The sequence below is a fragment of the Muscardinus avellanarius genome (assembly GCF_963383645.1).
Source record: "Muscardinus avellanarius genome assembly, chromosome: 14".
Taxonomy (NCBI): domain Eukaryota; kingdom Metazoa; phylum Chordata; class Mammalia; order Rodentia; family Gliridae; genus Muscardinus; species Muscardinus avellanarius.
In genome coordinates, this window is record NC_137800.1 from 61,126,961 (window position 1) to 61,136,781 (window position 9,821).

Genomic DNA, 9,821 nt, shown 5'->3' on the forward strand with positions numbered 1-9,821 from the left:
AGCATAGGCCGGGCGTGGTGGCGCATGCTTGTAATCTCGCCATTTGGGAAGCTGAAACAGAAGGATCATGGTTCGCAGACAGCCTCAGCTACTTAGTGAGACCCTGTGCAACTCAGTGAGACCCTGTTTCAAAATAAAGAATAAAAAATGGGGCTAGGGGGTGTAGCTTGGAGGTATAGTGCCCCTGGATTCTATCCCTAGTACTAAAAAAAAAAAAAAAAAAAAAAAAAAAAAGATGGCAGCGTAGTGCAAGCCAAAGATAGCACCTGGAGGGCCGCTGGTGTTGGAAGGGGCCCCATGGGTTGTTATGATTGTAATGGCGCTGTGGGCTTGTTGTCCTCTATTCAATTAAGATTTGTTGAATATGGAAATTAAACTAGCAGGCAGCTTGGTGCATCTTTAACAAGTCTTTATTAAAAAATCAATAGAAAATAGAAAGAAAGAAGAAAAAAAAAGCAGCATTCAGGCACACTGGAGAGCCCGAAAATGGAACACTCACCCCCCTCTCCACTTCCAGCCTTAAAATAGATTTTGTATTGGTATGTCCTTACTAGAGTCACCCAGGCAATGGGCTAGTAACTTACTTTTCAGCCAGGCGGTGCCTATTTGCCTCCAGACAGTGCACTTACTAAGCGCAGAGGTCAATAATCTACCTGGCTTTTGCCTCTAAAGCACTTGGCAGTATTGGCTGCTCATCAACTATGGGTGCTTTGAAGTAACACAGAATTTGCATTTCTGGGTCCCAATGAATAGGAGGGAGACAGAGGTGTGAACTAGAGCCAGTGTACTGTCTTTACAGTTCTGAAATGCACCAGGTAGAGTCACTGTGATTGTAGGGCTTTCAACTGTCTACATATTTTTAGGGCTAAAGGCTTTACTATGGATAAACAGTAGGACAAAGGGCAAAGAGAGAGAATGGAACTCTGCATTGAACAGCGGCCACCCTGCCTGACCGAGTGCTTGTGCGCCACCCAGGCTCTGACTGCTTTCTACATTCTGGAAATTAACACCAGAGCAATTTTTCAATAGCAGCACATAGGTGATGGCAGATAGCTGCATACAGCTCACTGTGCAGCACTATTAGCAGGCCCTTAACAGGAATCCCACCCAGAGAGGCTAGACTGAAACACCCCACCGGGGTACATCGCACACGCACCGTGGTTCCACACACCTAGGCAGAGGTCTACCTGGCTTGTTTTTCCAGAAGCCAGAGCCACAGTTCCAGGGCTGGTTACTGCGCCTTAATTTTTCCTTAAATCTATGTTTAACTTAGATAAAATTACCTTTTCTCCAACAAAAACAACATATCTTATGATTTTAATTGTTTTTTTAATCAAAATATTACATAATCTTGTATATAAAATTGTGAATTGACTAGAAACCCAATTTCTGGCAGTTTATGCTGCCTTTAGTAAAGACCTCCAAGCAAAGCCATTCTGTTTGAGGCAGAAGCCTGAGACAGCTCCAAAACTTTCTTCATCGGGAACTCATTTCCTTAACCAATCTCCCCACCAAATGTTTGTTCCACGTGGAGCGGTTAGAGGAAATCAGACTCAGGAAAAGAAGCTAAAACCTAACCCAAGCTCCTGAACCTGCCGAGCCAAACAAGACCTGCCCTGTTGACCTGAGGCTGTATAATCTGTATGCTGATGCCATTCAGGGCTCAGATTTAGGACTGTAGTCCTCTGGGCCTTTCCAATAGAAATAAAAAAATTTTCCTTCCTAACCTAGTCTCCAGGTCATCATCTTTCTGCTCTTGGCCTCCTGTAACATTTTGGCTCCCAATGTGGGGCACAAGGTACAGATCTGGCCCGGGGCGTTTTGCCTCTCTCTCTCAACTAAACACAGGGACTCAGCTTTCCCAGGATCTCCAGTCCACTGAGTGTACCAGGGCTCCTCTGCCCGTGTGGGAGGCCTCCACTGGGAAGCGGACGTCCTGCATGGCCACCCAAGGAAAAGCATAGACAGGGAATGGAACTAGTAACATCTGAATCATGATAGGAGAGCCCCAGGGCAACGGGGACCTGTCCTACTAGACAGAAGGGAGTCTGATCCACCACCATAACCCTCCTGTCATGGGAAAACACAATAACTCCTAGGAGTTCTTGGCTTCCATGACGAAAAGAATTTCAACATGTGCCTGTCAGAGATAGGGATTTATTTATTTATTTATTTATTTATTTATTTATTTATTGGTGGTACTGGGGTTCCTGGAAGCCCTTCTACCTCTGGGCTACACTCCCAGACCTATTTTTATATTTTTATTTGGAAACAGGGTCTCTTAAGCCAGCGGGGCTGGCTTCGAACCTGCGCGATCCTACTGTCTCCGCCTCCCAAGCACGGGGATTACAAGCGTGCGCCACCACGCCCGGCTGAGAGACAGGGATTTGAGGGGGAAGGCAGGCCATCTGAAGAGGTAGAGAGTATCCAAGTAAGAGCAAGAGAGCCTTTGCTGCTTTTTCAGTTCTATTATAGAACTTCCATGAGCTGGTGGCTGGAGTCCCACAGTGGAGGTCTGGATTTCCTCTTAGTCTTCAGGATCCCTGGCAGCAAGGGGTGATGGGAGGCTGATGTGTGGCCTTTATCCTCCTCATACACCTTTTGTTTACCAGGCATCTCAGAAATTTCAGGTGGGAAAAAGGGGCCATCGTGATTAAGAACGTGGCTCCTTGAGGCTTCTGCCTGAGACACACCCTATAGAAGTAAGAGATTATGACCTTTCCAGATTTTAGAACTATATTCTCCCTTCCTTCCCAATTCATCTCCTTTTCTATCTAAAATCTTACTTTTTTTGATTCTACCTCATCATTCCAAGTACCGGCACTAGAAGACTGTTGGGAAACCAGGGCCCAAGAGAAAAGGAAGGGTGTTGAGTGACTGGTGACTGTGCGGTATGTGGTGACTGAATGGACAGTGGACTGCAGAGTTTGGTCCCAGTCCACAGAGCCAAAGTGAGTGCAGAGTTCTGATCCACCATTCCAGGGTGACCTCACACAGCTCAGGCCAGCACTGATGTGATAGCCAGGACCACGGGCCTGCCAAAGCTAAGAGGAGCATGAAATATCCCCTGGAGGAGACTGGCCAGAGATGAGCAAATAGTGTTTATCTGTTATCTATGTCTTTTTTTTTTTTTTTTTGGTGGTACTGGGGTTCCTGGAAGCCCTTCTACCTCCGGGCTACACTCCCAGACCTATTTTTACATTTTTTATTGGGAAACAGGGTCTCCTAAGCCAGCACTCGCGGCTGGCTTCGAACCTGCGCGATCCTCCTGTCTCTGCCTCCCAAGCGCAGGGATTACAAGCGTGCGCCACCACGCCCGGCCTTATGTCTTTTTTTTTTTTTTTTTTTTTTTCGTTACTGAGGATGGAACCCAGGGGTACTCTATCTCCGAGCTACATCCCCAACCCTATTTTTTTATTCTTTATTTTGGAACAGAGTCTCACTGAGTTACAAAGGGCCTCACTAAGTAGCTGAGGCTGTCCTGGAACCACGATCCTCCTGTCTCAGCCTCCAAAATGCTGGGATTACAAGCATGCACTACCACGCCCGGCTACATTAGTACTTTTTAATGGAAACAACTTGACCAAAAATCTGTCACAGAATTTTAAGGAAAAAAATAAAAAGAGTAATTCTTCTTGGGACTCAAAGGCCCAGGCGTGGTGAGCAGGAGCACCTGAACTGTATAACTGGCTCATCTGCCTGAACTGAAGCCTGTGGACTTTGTAATCAGAAAACCCACCAACTTTCTTGAGCTTCAATTTATCCTGCATTTGGGTGTCTCCTAGTTCCTTGAAGAAACCTCAGTACTACTGAGAATGGAACAAGATGCTTGGCATACAGCAAACCCCAACAAACGACCTTATGAAGGCACACCCAGGGACCCTAATCTGCAGCCTAGGCTGTGAGCCACTGGTGTAATTAAGCTGCCCAACCTCAGTCTGACGCTAATTTAACCGGGAAGGGCATCGCCACCTGCCATCTGTGAGGCCCCAAACCTCACATCCCTCTCAGCCTCATCTGTGAGCTGGGTTGAAACAGCACCCACATCATGGGGCGGATAGGATGAAGCCCAGAGCGCTCAGCACGGCCAGGCTCCTCAGAAGGACTCAATAAAGCCAACTCTGGGACCAAGAAAAGCGGGGCTTAAGAGCCCCGCTAACAACAAATCTCCATTACCACAAAATCAGCGCCTTTCATAGCCAGAAAACACCATCACCAGTGAAACAAAAAATCACCAGGCTCCAGAGAGAAAGCGGACTGAGAACAGAGCCACAGAGGAGATACACCAGCCTCGCGCCCGAGGCCGCGGCAGATGCGGCAGCAGCACCATACTGCCGGCGGCACCGGCGAATTCACGGGACGGCTACAGTAAGCCGAGGTGAGCCGCTGCGGAACAGCCAGGCAGGATTTCTCCATGCAGAGAGCATCTAAAGCTCCCAGTGGCCGAGCTCAGCACACGCTGCAGGGATTCAGAGTGGAAATCAAAACCAAGAAGAAAAACACCAGCCCCACAGCCGAGGGCGTAGCAGTGGCGCCATATTGCCACCGGCGGCAGCAGCACCGAATTCAGCGAGGCCAGTATAGCTACATTCTGCGTACTCAAGAACAGTGAGTCAAATTGCGGGCCACAGAGGAGAAATCCCAGTACTGTACTCCCTGGGACTTGACCCAGTGGGGGAGGGGTGGTGGCAGAGATATCACACCATAGGAGAACGTGCAACCTGGCACCCCCCACAGTCTAAAGCAGCCTCTATTGACTCTCTGGGTCGGAGACTCTGTGATAAAACCCAGTAAAGGAGTAGTGGGGTCTGAGATACTACTGACTCGAGATCCAGAACACCTTAAGTGAAGTCATAGTGACCCAAGGGAAGAACACAGAGAAGGCACAAACATCCGAAATCATGGGAAAGAGGAATAATACTGGAGCAATAAATGCCCACAACCCCACAACATCAGAACCCGATAAAACAGAAAATCAGAGATTTCTAGAAGATCAAATCAGGAAAATAACTGTAGAAATAATAGAGGTGCTTCGAAAAGAACTCAGAGAGAGCCAAAAAGAGATAAAGGATGCAATTAATGAAGTAAAGGCCTCAATTCAAAGCACAAACAACCGATTAGAACACATGGAGAACAGAATCTCGCTCTTAGAAGATGAGCAATCCAAAAATGAACGCATAGTTTCTAATCTAGAAAAAAATATCCGACAGCAGGAATCTGATATTGAAGAAATATGGGCCCATTTTAAGAGAGCTAACCTAAGAATAATTGGAATAGAGGAGGGAAAAGAAAGTGAAACCAAAGGGATCAACAATCTCTTCAAGGAAGTAATAGCAGAAAATTTTCCAGACATAGAGCAAGAGGTCGATACACAGGTCCAGGAAACTTATAGAACTCCCTTTAGACAGGATCGGAGAAGAGGATCCCCACGCCACATAATTGTCAAAATGACCAATGTGGAAGCCAAGCAGAGAATCTTAAAGGCAACAAAAACAAAGGGCCAAGTGACATTCAGAGGCAAACCAATTAGAATCACTCCAGACTTCCCAAACCAAGTCATGAGAGCCAGAAGGGCTTGGAGTAACATATTCCAAACTCTGAAAGAAAACAACTTCCAGCCAAAAATTTCCTACCCAGCAAAACTTTCTATCAAATTAGATGGAAAAATAAGAAGCTTCCATGACAAACAGAAACTGAAGGAATTTATGTCTCCTAAACCAACACTAGAGAAAATACTCAAAGAGATTAACTACAAAGAAGAAATAGGTAACACACTCCAGAACTAGAGAAACAAGATTTTCCATCCAACAGACAACTAAGATTGGTTATCTGTGGAGATTCATTATTTATGTTAGTCTTTTACCTATCTCTAAATGGTATTGTTTGCCTTTATTGTTGTTAATTTTTAGGATTTCTAGTTGGAATATTAATATACCTTCAGATACAGCAATTGGAAATATTTTATCCCATTCTATTAGTAACTGTTAACTCTGTTTACATTGTCTTTGGATATACAATATTTTTTTTATTTTTTAGGGAGTTTGTATACTCCTCTGTTGCCTGTGCCATTGAAATCATAACCAAGAAATCACTGCCAATTTCAGTGTTGTGAGGTTTTATGACCCAGATTTTCTCCTAAAAGTTTATAGTCTTAAGATTTATATTTAGGTCTATTATCTATTTTGAGTTAATATTTGTATATGGGATTAGGTAAGGGCCCAATTTTATTCTTTTCCATGTAATTATTATTTTTTAACAATATTTAGTTAAAAGATTATTATTTCCACCACCAAATGTTCGTGGAAACCTTGTCAAAAATAACTTGAAAATATAGGGAAGAATTTAGCTCTAGGCTTTTATTTAACTCCAATGGTTTATATATCTGCCTTTAGAATAGTACTACACTGTTTCAATTATTGTAGCTTTATATGGTTTGAAATCAGAAAATATATATCTTCTAGCTTTGTTCTTTTTCAAGATCGTTTTGGGTACCTAGAGTCCATATTTCACAGTAGGATAGATTTTTTTCTGAAAAATAAATATATAAATATATGATAGTTTCACCTAAAAAATAGAAAAAAAATATTTTCTGGTAAGAAAGAAAGCAAAAAGAGATATTGAAATGTTATCTTTAAGTCATCAAAAGCTTGGTATCAGACAAATGAAACTGTTATGTGAGATTATCATTTTTAATTTTAGATAAATTGCCATAATACTAGATGTCAACTACTAAGCCAAGCATGGGAGGGAGGGATAGGGAGAGAATGGGGTGAGGATTGGGTGGGGGCTGACTGGGAAAAGTGTGCATGTATGTCTACAAAAGTATGTATCCTACTATGATGTATGAATACAGTGCACCAATAAAAAAAATAATAATAATAAAAAAAGAAAAAAAAAAAGCCAACTCTGCTGTTAGCTGGGCTCCGACCCTCAGGTCAACATTCTTTATCTGTGCCGAGCTGTATAAAAACTCTCTCTTGTGGATTTTAATTATTGTTTCATCCCTTATGCCAACTCATGGAAATGAATTTGTAGATAGTGAACTGAAAACAAACTAGTTCTAATGCTTCCTGCTGGCTAATTCTGTGAGTTTTAATCAAATGAGTCAAATGTATCTGTACCCAAAGTTTGTGCTCAAGCCCAGGTCCTGGTCAGATACTGTTTGTGCTGTCACCGGCTTTTATATGTCACGGTTTCCTGTTTGTAATCAGTAGTTGATACCAAAGCCTTGATAAAATGACCATTTTTAGAGTACCATTAGCTGTCTCCCTGGGTTTCTCTGGAAATTACATCAATTTCTTATTGCAGTCTGAATTGTATGCTGGGAAACAGCTAGGTAGGTGGCTATTTCAGCTTGCTTTTCTGTTCATGGCTCAAATTGGTCATCCACCCTGCTCCCTAGCTGAGGGGTCTGGTTTCCAGAGTTCTAGTAGCCAGGGGCAAACAGGAAATACTGAAACTTCTGGAAAAGGTACCAGTTTTGGTAGGAAACCCTGAGGAACTAGAAATGCCACCACCCTGCAAACTGAGCGGTCGTCCCTTTCTGAGTCCGCTATGCCATCTTTGGGGGACAATAATTCAGCTCTTAGCTCCCCAGCTCCTGAGGGGACCCCAGAGCTGCCAGTCTTGTCCCCATCCAGGTCGGTACAATAATTTACTTTGTGAGAACTGCACCACTGGGAAAGATAGATGTGACTAACAGGTGGTCCCAAAGCAGCTGACTCTAGTATATCAACCATTCCTCCTTAACAGGAGCCTCACACTCCCTCATATCCTGGGAGCTGTAGGGTTAAGTTACAAAGGGAGGAGAAAAGGAGCCCCTGACTTGGGCAAAGGACCCACAGGCAGTGTTCAGGCTACTAAATACAAGAAGTTCCAGCCCTGGGACTCCCAAATTCAGCTCAGAAAGGAACAAAACTGCAGTTGGAGGCTTAGTATAGATGCTTGGATCATGGGAATACCTGGTTACTTATCTCTCAAAAAAACTGGATGGAGTTGTTGCTAGTTGGCTGCACTGTGGCCACAACAGCACTACTTGCCCAGGAGGCAGACAAATTGCACCCTCATAAATGTGAGAGGACACCTTTGGATGACAAAGTACACACCTCCTTCTTCCTTTTTCCCTCGGTGAAAGTGTCTTGTGTGGATGTTGGAGACTGGCAGTGTGCAGTTGAAAGGCCCCACTAGTTCACTGTGTCCACCATGAGCGTTTTACTTCTCTTTTCACTCTCTACCCAGGGACTCCTGAACCTACTGACCTACAAGGCTGGTGAAAGGAAAATAAAGAATAAAAAATAAAGGGTCTCACTGAGTTGCAAAGGGCCTCACCAAGCAGCTGAGGCTGTCAGTGAACTGTGATCCTCCTGTCTCAGCCTCCAAATGCTGGGTATACAAGCATGCACCACCACACCCATCTCAAATGCCTTTTTATACCTGTCATTCTTGCCAATATTCTTAAACTATCCTATCTGAACCTTGCCTTCATTTCCCAACCCCCATGACTTCGTGGTGAGGGTTCAGAGGGTGACCCCCGCTTCCTGCTCTGCTCCCCACCTTTCTCCCAGGGCTCTGTGGCCATGGAGTATGTATGGAAGGGGAAAAGCAAGCAAGAGAGCACAAGAGGTGCCAGGGACCTCATAAGAGTTTCCCGTGCCCTTGGTGGAGGTCGAGGTTGTCTCCCTGTGGCTGATTTGTCAGTGCTATGGTCAAAGGGGGGTCAAACATAGCCTGTGTCAAGGTGACATCACTGCTCCTGCCTGCAAGAGTGGGAGGAAGAAAAGCAAGATGGCAGGGGTCAGAGAGTGTTCTACTGAGTTTTCCAAGCCAGTGCCCCTGCCAGCCCCTACAGAAGATGAGGTTACCATAACATTGAAACTGAGTTGGGGGTCACGAAGGAGGCAAGCACCAGATAAGTTATTAAAGGATTCTTTAATCACCCGGCACCTTTGGGCAAAGTCTGCCAACTATGGGGGAAGGGACTGATGACCGAGCAGCAGAGTCACGTGGTCAACAAAGTCAGTCAGCAGAGTCAAGGTTGGTTGGCAGAGTCACGCAGCAGAAAGGAAGTGAGGGGATTTATGTAGCCAGGGTCTTGGGGTGAAGCTAGCAGCATGGGAATGCTGGTCTTCTCGCGGCATCTGGAGCTCATGACATCTGGAGTCTACCCCATGATGTCAGGAGTCTCGCAGCATCTCCGCTCTGGCTTCCAGGGTTCCGCCTCCTGTCCCTGCTGTGGAGTCCCATGGGGGAAGGGGGGGACCCGACCTGTCATCCCAGCCTTTTGGTGATATTGGGCAATAACCAAGTCTATAACAACTTCCTGCTGTCAGGAGGCGTAGGGGCCCCTTGGCCAGGAGAGGTTGGGTCCTTTGGAAGTGGGCAGGTAGGAGTATGGCTGCAGTGGGAGTTGATTGGAGGTTACCCTGGATAGCTCGGTAATAGACATTTGAATTAACTCTAGCAGATGAGGGACTATTAAAAGGCAAATCATGAGAATGGGTCCTAGGAAGAAGCCCATCAGCTACTGGCCCTTGCCAGGTGGGGAAGGAGCCCAGCAGCTACTGGCCCTTGCCAGGTGGGGAAGGAGCCCAGCAGCTACTGGCCCTTGGAACCCTTCCAGATATGAGGTAGACTGTAAATATCATGTTTTTAGATTCTCGCTTAACCTGGTCAGAGTTTAGACATTTTCCTCCATTAGACTAGATTTATTAATATAATAGCAGCATTTTTCCTGAGAAAGAGACATACACCACTCTTTTCAGCAGTTAGTAACTATGGATCAGTCTGGTCAAATGGAAAACATGCTATTGGGTCAGGAGTAT